Here is a 15,223-nt window from a genome sequence, read left to right on the forward strand (position 1 = left end):
GGATTATCTTCGAAAAAAAGATTAACTCAGTAAGATTAATGTAATATTTTTAAGGTAAACAAGACGCAAAATGAAACGCCCCGAATAACAGAACAAAATATTTTAATGTAAGGACAAAACATTCAAGGGTATTCCGGGTATACGTGACTTGTACTTGATAATTAACAGAATATCCTTAGGGATGGCCGGGTCCGACGCAATATATTATATTTCAGATGACATCCGCGTTGGGGACTTTGAAGGATCGTATCTAACTCCCCGAATTGGATGTGTAGGTTCTAACTTCGATTGTTATCTCTCTGATTCCGAATTCAAATTTTGGCTTTTGTTTTTTTTTTCTTTGTTCTTTATTTAAATTAGGAGACACTGCAATTGGCTATTGATACTTTTTGGTTTCTAACTGAGTTTCAAATACTAAAATATGGATATGTTCTATTAACTTTTAGAACAAATTAAAACAGTAGTAGGTAATAAAAGTTAATAACAAGACATTTTCCATTTTTTAAATGTTCATAAATAATCGTGTATAATACTGAATTCGATGGCCATGGAAACAAACAAACTTATACAGAGTAATTTGATCACTAATCAATTATGACCAGAATCACGTATTAAACAATGGATTTATGTCCTAATAGTAGGTAAAGCAATAGCTACTACACGAAAACAATACTCATCCTAATATAATTTTCATAGCAAAGTGCGGCAGTTTTTACGATAGACGTTATAGCTCAGCTTCACCATTACGACCAAACGGAATGGTTCCACGATTAATTCGTAAATGTTTCATGAAGTATCAACCATCTTGTAGGAACAATGATGGACTTTATGGCTGGCTATTGACGAATATTTAAGTTATTTTAGTAAGGAAAGTATATTTAACGTACTTTGATTAGTTTAACTTACTGTAAGGAGTGGCCTATTTATCACAACGATAACTATCTAAAAATATTTAGACATTTTGGAGTTCTACAAGTTTAAGTACAAGTCTTAATTTTTACTACTATTATTGTATGTGTCAATACATCTCTTCTTCCAAGCCTTTTCCCAACTATATTGGACAACGGATTCAGCTGAGTACCAGTGTTTTACAAGGAATTTAATTTAAAATTTAAAAGGAGCAACTGCCTATCTCTATCTATATAACAATTAAGATTTTTACAGAATATTGAATTAATAATACTTATTACACCCATAACCTATATACAAATAATATCTCTATAAACTATATTATTATTTAGCACGTAAAAACAAAGTGAATTAGTTTTATATTTTACCTCGCGTCCCAATGCACAGCGGCCACTAAATCTTGCCCTGACATTCCATATAAGAGCTACTTCACCCCTATTGCTTAGTCCGAATTAGGAATTATCGTACGGTTGGACAAAAAAAATAAGCATTATTATTAGGTATATTTCTTTATGCCGTTCAAATTATATTTTTGATGGTGATGTAAATCCACTTCTAGGTTCTAAAATTATATACCAATCTAAATTGTCATATTTCTGATGCTTATTTAAAAGGTAGGATATACAAATTTTTAAAATAGTGATTAAATACACTTGTTTCACTTTAGTAAAAAACATTCTATGATTGAGAGCTGGGGATAGTTCCTAATAAAACTCCAATTCAAAAAAATTACAAGATTTTGTGTGGTGGAACTACATTTAAGAATCTACTGAACTAAGCATGAAAAAGTATGTTAATTTCGTTAGTGTACAAAAACATTTTGTTCTGAGTTTTCACTGATATGCACACGCTACACTGGCCATTCATCTGCCCCGTAACTAGTGTTTTTCACACAAGTTTTATGTGCTATTATTTGCAACGGGATATAAAACCTTTCCTGACCATGTTTACTGCCCAACCTAATCCTACGGCGTAAAGCTAGAACAACCCCTTTATGTTGTGTTCGACGGTAAAATCTAACTTATGTATCGTTTATGTACTGGTGCACATAAAAGTCATGGTGCTCGCAACAATTTCTGTAATGGTGTTTGTTACGAGTACTGTCGAGTGCAGAAGTTGTTATTTATTGACGTAGGTACCTATTTGGAATACATGTTCTGACAAGACACGAAGAACTAGTTCTTCTTATGTTAGTAAGACGAGTGACTTGGAGTACTTGATGTCGAATATATTGAATCGTTTAATCATAGTTAAGGTAGAAGATGGAAAAATTGATGTCGAATATATTGAATCGTTTAATCATAGTTAAGGTAGAAGATAAGTCAACAAAATAAATGAAGAATATAGGGTAGTTACCTATATAAAATTCCTCAACCCTCCTAAAATAGAATTCTACTTGAAACAGGTAGATATGTGATGATAAGATAATTAATATTAAAGTACGCTCAACATGACTAGTTCGGTCTCATAAGTGTCCAGTCCCAAAAAGTATTGCTTGTGCCTTTTTTCACACAAACCTTCTTTCATTCCAGCTTTTGCACGTATTCCAAATTCAAACTCAAACGGGATTATTCTAGAAATAGCTCGTAACAATCGGTTTTACCGCCAGGTGAAGTGATTCTACGTGCAATCAAAGCTACGGTACCCACAATCCGTGAACGTAGTACAAAGTTAACGTTTATCGAACGAAGCGACGAAATTACTTGTAAATTCCGAATTAGCCAATTAGCCTGTTAAATTTAGTACAGGTGTGGGAAATTGAATTTTGAATTTGGAACTGTGTTGCCATGGTTGGGAAATTACGTGACTGGATTAACTTTAGCTTTTGATAGAGGTAAGATTATTAAGATTGGTTTCTTAGTAAAAGCTAGTCTTACCTGAAGGGGGATGTTTAAAGAAAACAAGAATCCTGAGCTTATAAGAGTAAACATAGTTCACAATAATGACAATCAGTTTTTCACTAGCTTTTAATTTTCTTTCAATATAATACCTATATCTAATATCGATATATAATTGTAGTCATTAAACGTGAGTTACATGTTTAAATTAAGTTAAAACCATTGACAATGCCAGTTGAGGTCTTACCATTGTATTCTTTCACATACGACAACGCTCTTACCCCTACCACTGCCTCGCGCCAATCTAAAACCCATTTACAGACATAAATAAAACAGGTCTCCAGCGCCCCATACCTTTCAATTTCTACCTAGTATGTACCAACAATATTCCCGGGACCATACTAAACAACTGTCATTTTATTTTATCACCCGGCTTTCGCGTAAACTCTCGCGCTAGTGATAAATTTTAATGTTCCTCACGAAATATTGTCGCGTAGTAGGGGCTCTGAAGTTTACGTGTTGCTTAAAGTATTAATGTGTGCCGTCTGTACGGGTAATAGGTTTATTTTTGTTTTTCTACAATTTAAAATTATATAACAAGTAGTAACAATTATTGATATCTACGTTCAATGATAATTTCGTAATCGAAAAAGCCAAATACCTACCTACAAGGTAGATATTGTTTTATACATTTTTTATATTGTTTGAGGTACACTTTCTCATGCACAATGCATAGTGTTTGACATGTTTGACTACTATCACCTTTATCAGTTTTTTTTAGGCAGTATATAATACGTGACATGTTACAGAATACTGTACTTAAAGCTTACCAAAGCCATTTCAAACTCAAACAATAGAAACTTCTTAAGTAACCAGTCCCCCCTCAAGTCACACGCTACACACAGCACATCTTACATATTTAACCTCCACACGATTAATCTCTGATCTTTCACAAAACAAACAAAGCGAGACGCCGTAAGGGAACCGTAAAATTATTCATCCACCCGAAAATTTACGTAACCCATTGTAAAAACGTCGTTTTTTAACGAACTTTAAGAAGTTTTGGAACTCCGGCTTTTCAAATCCAACATGGGTCTCAAGAGGATCTCCGTAAAAAATTAAGTCACGAAAGAGTCCAAAAAAAAAAGTTTAAATGTCCCCCTCTTTTGGCAGAGTAAACATTTTACGTTCGCTTAGGAATTGGTTGGCTGTGAATTAAAAAAGCTCTTTGTAAGCTCCGCGGTGACGGTGTAAGTACACATTTTGAAGACTTGTCTACGATTTCTTTATAATTTTCTTTTTTTTTAATTAATTAATGTATCGTTTTTATTTACACTCATTTACTATTACAAGATGACTGTCTACTGAAGATTCATTAACGGTTTAAATTCCTAAAGGTGCCTCTTAAAATAAAGTTGGATACTGAATGATCAAACACCAATGACTATTCCATATTCTGCACTTGAAATCCTATAAAGCAATGCACAAAAACAGTGGAAAAGAATATCAGATGATACCTACTAAACACTGTAACCTAAAGGTCTACGAAATTAAAAGTCCTCTACCGGTATCGTAATCCGTACAACACCGTCCCCGCGAAAGCAAAGACCCGCCCAACGGTTAATTTCATGTTGAATTCATTAAGTTTGTAGGCGCCTTAACTAGGTGTCTTGATAATTTAATCCTGCCAGGATTGCCCAATTAAAATGTTGCCAACGACTTTTTAAATATTCAACCAGGAAGGGTTACCAACTTCACAAACGAGGTAAAATTCATCACTCCAGGGAGGATTTGTGAGAAATAATGACATTTTAGGTGTCGATTAGGAAAAGTTTGGACGTTAAACTTTTTGCCAAAGGATTTGGGCTGTCAGGTGGGATGGGCCGTTAAAATATTTTCAAAGTTTAGGTGTGAGGGTATTCACAGAGAAAGTACCAGTACCTAAATAAAATTTTGAAATGTATTTGTAATACGCAAATCATTTGTCTTTCTGTATAAAAATACCTACTTACGCATTCTCATGCTATCGATGGAAACTCGATCTCATCATATTATTAAATGTTCTATTGGTAGCATTGGAATTGTAGGAACTGAGATAATTCCATCAGAACTATGGCGCAACTCAAAATATAATCTAGACGCAGATGGCAGGACAAGAAAGCTATAGACGGTCAATAACGCCTTAAAATTTCGATTTCCCGCCTTCTTCGCTATTTTAAACAGAACCGAGAGAAATTGGTCTTTCTCTCGGTTCTGTTTAAGGAAATGCTGGAGAGAAGATATTGACAGCTTCCTCGCGATCTAGCCACAAGCAGTGACCGATAGAGAAAGCGGGATGCTTTGGGGGAGGCCTTTGCCTAGAAGTGGGCCAGCATAAGTAAAAAAAAATTGAACTATTAGGTCTATCGAGACTGAATAATGTGCCAAACAAAGTTGAACATTCTTTAAAGGAAAGTAAAATGTAAAGAAAAATCAAGCCAACTCCATTCTAATACCTTCTTTTAAACGGAAATCTAAAATGATATCGAAGTTACTACTCTAGTACTCTACTATACTTCTGTTCTATGTTCGTAAATAGCCAAGGGACAGGCGGACGTGTAGCCGTGGACAGACGGACAACGAACATCCAACTTTTAATATTTTCATTACATTGCCGTAAATCCCAAAGGCTTCCCTCTCCGTTTGTTCGTAGGTACCTATTTATATTATAGAACATTGATATGGTTTCTATTTCGGAGGCAGATATATCGTAGTGGGCACCGTGGACATGCCCAAAACCCTTATTTCCTTACGACGTCATAACTATTTGTTCTTTTTAGGTAGTTATTATATTATTATAGGTACTCCTCTATATACTTCCCCTATGTAGTCCCTATCTGCCCCATGTACTCAGTTGACCGTTATGTACATTCTAATACAAGTACTTCCTTATGTAATCTCTTAAACTGTTATTTAGCGACAGTCATTTTCAAAAAATTACATATTTTTAGAACTATGTACATAAATAATCGAAACTATGATTAGCTTCTAAATAGTAATTTTCCTGCCCTTATCACCGGCCTCGGTAGCGCAGTAGGCAGCGCGTAAGTCTCATAATCTTAAGGTCGTGAGTTCGATCCTCACCCGGGGCAATTCTTTTGGAGTTTCGACCTATATTATAATTTTGGATTTTTACGGGATAGTGTTCCGTGACTATAATTACACTAGTTTACAAAAAAATATTTTTTTTTTGTTAATGAAATGAAACCTATATTATTTAAGTAGGCTATGGACGGTTACTAAAAAAATATTTTTTTATTTTTCGTAGCACGTCACAATTCGGAGATATCGATGACTTTTTTTTATCTACCCGCAATTGTTTAAATGCGTTTATCGTTCTGTTTTGTAAACAACTGTGTGAATCAAAAGTCTCATTTTTATATAAAAATGACATCTAGAGTGTGTAAACTACATCCAGATCGATTTTGTTATGTTTGTGGGAAAATTGTTCAGTTAAATCGTGGTTTCCCTTTAACAAAACCATTGCAAGAAGCCTATTTACAATATTCTGGATTTCCGGTGTCAAATCAAGATAAAAATTGGGTTCCTCATGTGATTTGCACTAATTGCAGATTGGTCCTCAGCCCCTGGTATTCAGGTAAAAATAGATCACTGAAATTTGGTAATGCAATGATGAAAAATTTTACCAAAGCTTTGGATAAGTCCAAGCCTGCATTTCAATATCTCTGCTCCGTATTTACGAATCTTTCTGCGGCTAAATTAAAGGAAGATAAGAAGAAGATATTTGTGGGTCCTCAAATCAGGAGAATATTGGACGATACAAAATTCGAGAGCCTTTTAACCGATGTAGAAAAAGCAGCCTGGAACTCTTTCAAAAGTGTCGTAAAAAAATTTTTAGGCAATAAAAAAAAATATAATTACAAAGAGATAGTTGAAAATTTATTGCATAATTATGAGCGTATGGGTGTAAATATGTCACTAAAAATTCATTTTTTGCATTCCCACTTAGATTTTTTTCCAGAAAATCTTGGTAGTGTGAGTGAGCGATTTCACCAAGATTTAAAATTATTTGAGCAAAATTATCAAGGTTTTTGGGACGAAAACATGCTAGGGGACTATTGTTGGTCTGTTGTGAGAGATACAGATGAAAATATTTATAAAAAAAGAACAAAAATTACCCATTTTTAACTGTCTATCGTTTATTTAGATGTGTTTTTTGTAAAAATCTTCTTAATAAATATTTCAAAAACCTGACGTGCTGGATTTTTTTAAATATTTTTTCCGAGATGTAGATACCCAAAGTAATGTAACCGTATGTATTCCATTTCATGAACAAAAGTCATGTAAACTAGTGTTATTTATACTGGTAATGTGTTAAACTGAAATTGTAACACCAACTGCAATCCAACGTTTTTTTTAATAGGGGTTTTTGTTGCGTTGAAATCATTCATCCTTAAAAATCAGCAAAACGCACTTGCACACCGTATTTCGCAAAATAAATTGGCAAGTGCTTGTTTAATTTTGTTATAGAAAGTGTTTCTTGTAACAATGACGATTGCGACTAGTAACGACATCTATAGTTGTTAGCATGTAATACATGAAGCTCTCAATCCTACTTGTTGTATATGATTCATTGTAGATGGCGCTTTAATATTACGCCATCTGTCATTATTATTTGGAACTTCAATTACGTACGGAGATGGAAACTCGGTGGTACTCTTTATGACTAAAACTTCACAAAGACGCCGCTAGATGGCGTAAAATCATTTTTTTGGTAAAATATCAGAAAAAGTATATTATAACCTAGGTACTATAAAAATTATAAGGTATTCAAAATTCTTTACCAGACCGCTGACACGGTTGCGTTTTTTTTTCGTTACCTGATAGATTCTCGATAATAAATAACCCAGTAAATATCGGTTTCAAAAAATACAGGATATTGTTAGATAGTTAATTTATTATGAAGTATACCTATTATGGCGTCACCGTCGATTAGGTCACGATCACGGCGTTTCGTGTCAGAATATAGAATTATTGTTGCAAAAAATCTTAACATGTATTTGACTTTAGTTTACCAGTTAACTATAAAAAAGACAATTTATTAACGTTTCTAAATCAATAAAATATTTACGTAAACGATTAAAAATAAAGTTGAGAATTGTTTTTTTACAAGGTCGTCCACTGGCGCCAGTGTTTTAAATTCTTTTCTGATGATACCGGACTTATGGCTAAATAACAAGGGATTTTACCTCTTTTTTAATATTTTTTTTTACTTATCATCGCCAATTATTTATTCTAACGACTGTTATTTTATTGTTATGAAGGTTGCATGGTCGATAAAAGTTCGATGTTTGCATTTTATATTTGACTTTTACGGTATTTAACCCTTTTACCATCAATACGAATTTTATTGCATTATTTTGTTTAAAATCGTTGAAAAAATAATGAATACATTTGCTGATGGACTAATCAAGAAATGATTTCAAAGCGCATGTGCTCCTAATTAAGGCAGGTAAGTTACCTCTTAATTAAGGTAGGGTAGGTTACCTGTTAACCTAAGTTAACATGTAAGTACAGGTAGAATAAAATGTTCCCCAAAGGCATGGTGAGTAGGAATAACAGAATGATTGTAACTAAACATCGGATTAGGTGTATGTAGGTAATAAGTATACCTATGAGATGATTAAATACGTGCATTAGAGAATTTCAATAAGAATGGATTGCTCAAGGCACTATTGTCACTTTACTACCCCTCCACTAGGACATAACATCCCCAACCCACAATAGAGCTAAACGCAGCACCTACTTTTTCCCTTCAACGTTTGAAATATTCACATTCTATCAACTCACTCCCTAGCCACTGGCACTGGCCAGTAAACTAGCGTCCAGTAAGGTCACATTTGACAGTTAAGGCAGTAAAATAAACCAGGCGCCCGCGCAACTTGATGGAGTATTGTTTCGGATTCCGTCACGCGTTCAGCGCTGTGCACGGGTTAAGGCCACTGAACAGAACTGATATGGGTATTTCTATGGAATTTGTAATATTGTTGGGTTAAAGTGTTTTGTTGATGATGTTGGCCTAGTTTTCTGTGGAATGTTTTTCTTTTTCAGGAAACGATAAGTACCTAGGTATTGATACCCTACAGTCTGTCAATCCAGTTGAGCTATCTAACGACTCCTTTCAAGCTTCAAAGCAATAACCGACCTAAAGGAGGTAAGGTACTTAGGATATGGTGGATAGAAAGACAGAGATGAAGCATCATAAGTTACATGATAGAATTTAGTAACTTCTTCTTCTTATAAGATTTAAGTAGGTAACCGATTAAATAATTATTCTCATTAGATTGATCTCCATCCATACCATCCACATTCATACTTGACAACCGAGTATAAAATTTACTCCTCATGACACTATATACGCTCATTCCTCACTTCATCCAACTCTTTTCAGTACCTGTGCCTATTTTCTAATAACAGCGTACTCTGTGTTTTACATTATTGATACTATGAGGAGTTAACTAGGTTTTCTCTTTGTTTATTTCAAACTTTCAAAGACTTAAAAATGTGTGGGTAGGTGTAGTAGAAACTACTTACTATGAAATTGTGATACTCACGTGGTTGTGCACAATACTTCCGCATTTCATTCATTTATTGATACTTAAACTCATTTTATTGTGAGAACGTAATTATCCATCGTTTTACGTCTGTATTTACCTCACTGATTGAACATCAACAGATTGTTGACGTTTGTTCAATAAGGATTCAACGTTAACCCGTAAATGAGACCTTTTGAAGAGTATCAGATTTACATCATCATCATCATCATCATATCAGCCATTTGCCGTCCACAGCTGAATGTAGGCTCTCCCCAACGAACGGCAACCAGACTATAGTACTGTGCCAAATCGACGCTTTGTTCTATTCATCAACTCCTTACACTGAAGATGCTTTTCAGGCTAGAAAAAATGGAATCAGTCAGTCACAGGCACAAACCAATAGCAAGAATCGAACATCGAACTAAGAGAACATACCTATTTAAATTTTTAGCTTTAGAGATGTGATAAATATGCCAGCGGTCTATTAGACCATCTTTTTTTTTTTTTTTTAACGACGTCAAAAATCATCAAATGACCCCTTCCGCTGTGGGTTAGCAGCGGAGAGGGAGTGTCAGACTCTTACTGACTAAAAACCGTCGTGTTCCGTCATGGGCCTTTTATGTACCAGGGCCGCGGTATCTCTTTCGAACAACCCGCAGGTCTATTAGACCATCTTCATCATTTCCCTGTTAACGAACCACACTTCTATCTAACCGACGTCGTAAAATAACTTAATAGTAACTTGTAAACATTGCAGATTGTTTTATAATAAAATCATTGATCATGTTAATCCTTCGAGTTGACGAGCGTGGCCCACTGTCACGTTGCAGCGATTAACTAACTTTATTTTCAATTATACCTGTTATGATAGTCTGATTAAAATTCTATGTTCGAGGATATGTTGGTTAGATTAATTATAGACTAGTGTTGAAATGTCAGACTCACAGCCTGACGGTTAAGACCGTGACTACGAGAGTCCAAAGATTATTCAGCATAGTTCACTTATGAGCATCTAGGTGAAGAATGATTTTATCTTTTAAAGCTTGGAATCCTAACCTCGTGGTAATTAGCTTTCCAGGAGTATAACTATTATTCTGTGGATAAGTTAAGTTGGTCAATTAAGTATGTCCTACTTAATTGACCAACTTAACTTACCCCAACATGACCGAATTTATCCAGCTACTAAGTGCATTTCATAAATGTAGGATGAGGTGTTAATCAATTTCCTGAACAAATTCATAGGATCTAAAAGGTGCCATGGTTTTAAAGAGCAGCTTCAACGGTCTGCAACCCATTGGCTCGAGGAGAAACGATTGAAATATGACCAAAACGATGACGAAATCAACGCTTAAGTGGCGCCAAATAATATAGTCCCACATATTAATGTTTGAACTGACATGCTTACTTACCGGTTTGCGTTATTTATTTACAACGCATTTCACGTTATACCTTATTATTCAGAACTAAAAAAACGTCACGACAACCAATGACGTTAATGTTCAAGGTATTCGAACTTGTATAACATCTTTTTGAAGAGTTAAACAAATAATTGTCAAGTATTGTTCTTCGGTATAATATCAGATTTCGGATTAAGATTCACTAAATCAACAAGGAAAATCTTCGGGGTGTTTGTTAAGTCTGGATGTTTTAAGAATTTGTATAAGTAGGTTGTGTTATTTTATGCTAATAAACGTTATTATTATTAAATTATTTATTTATATTTCTTACAAATTGTACTTGACAATTAGTTACACACACCTAACTACAGCTTGAGTTAACTACAAAATAAAAAGCAGTTAATGCCCTTACCCTCTGGGTCTTTGCAAAATTGACTCTCAATGTCCTGATTTCAAAACTGTTTCACATTCATGCCCAGATATTTCACTTTCAATTTAATATTCTTCTACATAAAATCCATATAATTAGTCCAATTCCATCATAAGTTTATTTAAAAACAAAAGAAGATGCACCTTTTTGTACCTTGAAAGTTGAATCCTTTTCAAATCACAGTTTATAATTACCAGCTCCACCCTTATTAGGACAAAGGGCTTTCTGTTAAATATAAATCATGATATTAATATGATTGCTATTTGACCTTACCTTAGCACCATGCACTTAGGTATTTAAAGAGAAGCTCTTCTATAGTTTATGATAATTTGGTTCACCTTTTGAAATGAGGTAAAATTGTATTAGTCTAAATAGGGTCGAAGTTCGATTACGTGTCACTTTCACTGATGAGCAAAATGCTTAGCAACCATAATACTTATTAAGTAATCGTTTTGTATTGAAAAGAGTTTTTTTTTCGACTCTTAAGAAAGGTCACACTGGACTACGATTAGACTGTCCCAAACACTAGATCCTTCAGAGAGGATTCAGCAAAAGACTCCTTTAACACTATTTTTAACGTTAGGGTGTTTGTTCGGATATCTAATAACAATAAGCCTAAAAAAACAAAATTAGAGTATATAATTGTAATAATCCAAGCATTTTTTTCTCAAAAACAGATACCTATCAGAGTATACGCCACTTGCTGCCGAAAACTATTCACAAGGGGTACCACAATTACAGATCGAGATAAAACGAAATCAAATCTATCATAAATGCAATTCTCATTTTAAACTACCGTCCCTCACAGCTTCCACTTAACCCTAAAACGGTGACGGTGCAACCCTCAGAATCACCCAATTATACCCCTTTTAAGGGGCGCCGCCCAAAGCTATTAACTGTTAGACTACTGATTTATCTATGATCATTACGACCATAGTTGATTAGCAACGGTTGTTAAAAAAAAAGAAATACGATAGTGGCCAGTGATTAATTACTTCGGATCTGTTTTAGCAGCTCTCTGATTAGTTAAGTGTTGCAGTCTTTTTGGTGTTTTAGATTTTAAATGAGTAATGACCTCTAGTGACCTTTTTAAGATTAATTTATTTGGCGTGTCCAAAATAGTGGTTCCGGGGCTTTTTATATGGAATTGATTTTTGAAATAATAACACATATAAACTTAAAAAAAATGGGTATTTTTTCTTAAGACAACTATTATATGCATAGATACATATACGTTATATGTCACTAGGTACAATGTGTAAAACATAGTTATGTCTTACTGTAAGTAAAGTGAAATAAAGTAGGTACCTAAGTGACAGTACCATTTATAAAGTCTTATGATAGCAAAGAAAGCTGGACCAAACTTCAACTTAATCTGTTTTTACAACGCCCTGATGCCTTCATGTCGATTATAAGATAAAAGAGAATTATGACGTTTAACTCAAGTTATCTCTCTAACGGATCGATCATGTAGGTAAAGTGTTCGATATTATTAATGCACAAACTATTATTATTCAGCTTGCATCTTTTCACAAACGATGCCGACAACGTTGTGCGGTAAGAACAGCGAAATTATGGAGACATCACCACTAAATTATTTATTCCACATTGATATGACACTTGAAATATCACTCCTGTCATAGAATTAATATTTGACATTAATCTTTTAATTTAATGTTGATGTGAAACGTAAAAGCTCAATTCATATTAAGTTGTCATAATTATTAATTGCTTTTATTAGGTAAATCCTGCGAATTAGTATGCCATTGACGTAGTGTAAAAATTATTTATGAGAATCCTAATATTGTTTAATCATCGAATTATGTTCATAACAATTCATTGGAAACGTAAAATAGATAATAATATTATTTTTAGATCTCCAGGATGTGATGTTTAATATTTGAAGATAATAATAACGTTGACAAGTCATCGATAGATCGAGTCACATTTAAAATAAAATATTGAGCTAATCCTCTCAAAGCCATTCGCTGTGCTATTACGCCGACCCAAATTGAGTTATCAAGTTTGGTGAAATTCATTGTTTTTAAGCTTTTATATATCTTTTTGTGCCGATACGTGTTTAATAGTCAATTAATGATGCTACCTGCGGCTCTTTTTATCCCAAATCGATCGGTCAGGATGACCAGTGAGTGCCTTAGGGGTCGGGTCCGTGCGGTCGGTCGGACCACATTCGAGTGGCCGCAGGGTTAGCGCCTAATGAATTGGGATTGTATTTTTATAGATGATTATTGTCGTTCAATTTTTTAAATTAATGCCATTCGATTTATAACTGTTAACGTTAGAAGAGATGTAAAATGCAATACTGATACAAAGATTAGGGAAATTACATACTTACCGTTAAAATTGTGTAAATAGCTTAAAATATAATATTGTATGTTTAATTAAAGGAAACTTTAGGTATACATATATGACTGTAGGTATAGCAATAAAAATAATACTAAGGTTATTTATTTATCTACAAACGTTGAAATTGGAACTGCTCAAAAACAACAAACAAATAGATTTTTTGCGTCCCCCTTTTTTAAAATCATCAACAATTATCCCTTAAATAATTTGATAGGCCTTTCTAATAATAGGGCGGGACCCATTCCTTGGGTAATGGGATCGATCATCGGGTCCTGATCTATACCGGGTCACATGGAAATCTGTGGTCTATAATAATAGGAAACGATGGAAATTAAAGAATTCCTCCAGTTAGAATTTTTACCTTTTTCGTGCAGGATTGGTTGAATGCTTACCGTTTCTGATGACGCATTCGATCCTTCAAGCTTTAACTTCTGATGCCAAAGTATTTTTTTAAATTACTTAGGTAGGTACATTCCTCCATAATGAAAGGCCTTACTAAATTCTAGACAGACCAGAAAAAGTCATTGATGCTCACCTTCCTTGTGACGATTCCCAATCACACACTGTTTTATTATTTCGTTACCTACATACTTTTGCTGTAGCTGTTTACTTTTTCTTTGCTTTTCTTTTCAACACTTACCCACGTCGTAAACTCATTAAAACACAAAAAACTATCAAGTAGCTAAATCATTAATCCTGCCCTATTTTACTCCCAACATTATTTTAAACGCTCTCAATTTCTCGCCATTCCGATGAGTCCTACTTCCATTTTATTGCTTCAAAGCATCTAAAGCGTTCACATTAACTGGAGTTTACCCAATAAAAGGTAGCAGAGCTGGGTGGCGGGTGTTTATAGTCCAACTTGTGTGTTCCATAGCGTTCACTGGATTTTTATTTCTTGCTACCTAGCCTTCAATTCTGTCGGTTTTATTGTTCAGCACCGAAAGGATATAGTCGTTGTGTTTTAGTTCATATTCCATGTTATTGTATTTTCGATAGAGTTGTAGTGGTAATATTGGCCTTTGAAATTAATGTGTTGAATATTTCGATGTTTAGTATACCTACTTGTAGTATTTTTATGAAATACGTGCGTAAGTTTTCATCAAATTATCATACTCATATAGTACCTACTCTGCACAAGGCGTCAAATGACGTGACTTATTATAATATTACACACTTATGATAAATAGTACCTAATTAAACTATACAAACTCAGCTATAAAAAAAATACTTCGAAAATTGGACGGTAAATTAAATGGAACTAATAATAAACAAAATGTTTGGACATGGCATGTGACGTCACTTGGTAAGGTGAATCAGAGGTCACAGCTTGTGATAAGTAATTTCGCCATACTGTACATGGGCCGAAATAGCTCAGTTGGGAGAGCGTTAGACTGAAGATCTAAAGGTCCCCGGTTCAATCCCGGGTTTCGGCAGTCTCTTTTTTGTACCGTTTGGTAACTAAATATCTTTTGCTCAGTCCTTGTATTAACAGTAGGTATAAAGTGAAATCAATTATTAATTATGGAATACCATATAGAAGAAAATGCTTTGCAGATGTTCACATAAAATTATATTTTTAACATAATACATAGTAAACATCTATTGTTTCGTAACAATATTGTTGTTTATGTAATTTACTGAAAAACAATGCATTGTTAGCGAAATTACATAACAAAATCTTGG

General features: G+C 34.1%; 2 non-coding genes across 2 annotated transcripts; both read left to right on the forward strand.

The window, feature by feature from the left end:
* The first annotated feature begins 5,805 nt into the window (after positions 1-5,805).
* Positions 5,806-5,878, forward strand: Trnam-cau (transfer RNA methionine (anticodon CAU)). The gene has a single exon. It is a non-coding gene; the product is annotated as a tRNA-Met (tRNA).
* Positions 5,879-14,900: 9,022 nt separating this feature from the next.
* Positions 14,901-14,973, forward strand: Trnaf-gaa (transfer RNA phenylalanine (anticodon GAA)). The gene has a single exon. It is a non-coding gene; the product is annotated as a tRNA-Phe (tRNA).
* Positions 14,974-15,223: the final 250 nt, after the last annotated feature.

The sequence above is a fragment of the Helicoverpa armigera genome, chromosome 7 (genome assembly GCF_030705265.1).
Source record: "Helicoverpa armigera isolate CAAS_96S chromosome 7, ASM3070526v1, whole genome shotgun sequence".
Classification (NCBI taxonomy): Eukaryota; Metazoa; Arthropoda; class Insecta; order Lepidoptera; family Noctuidae; genus Helicoverpa; species Helicoverpa armigera.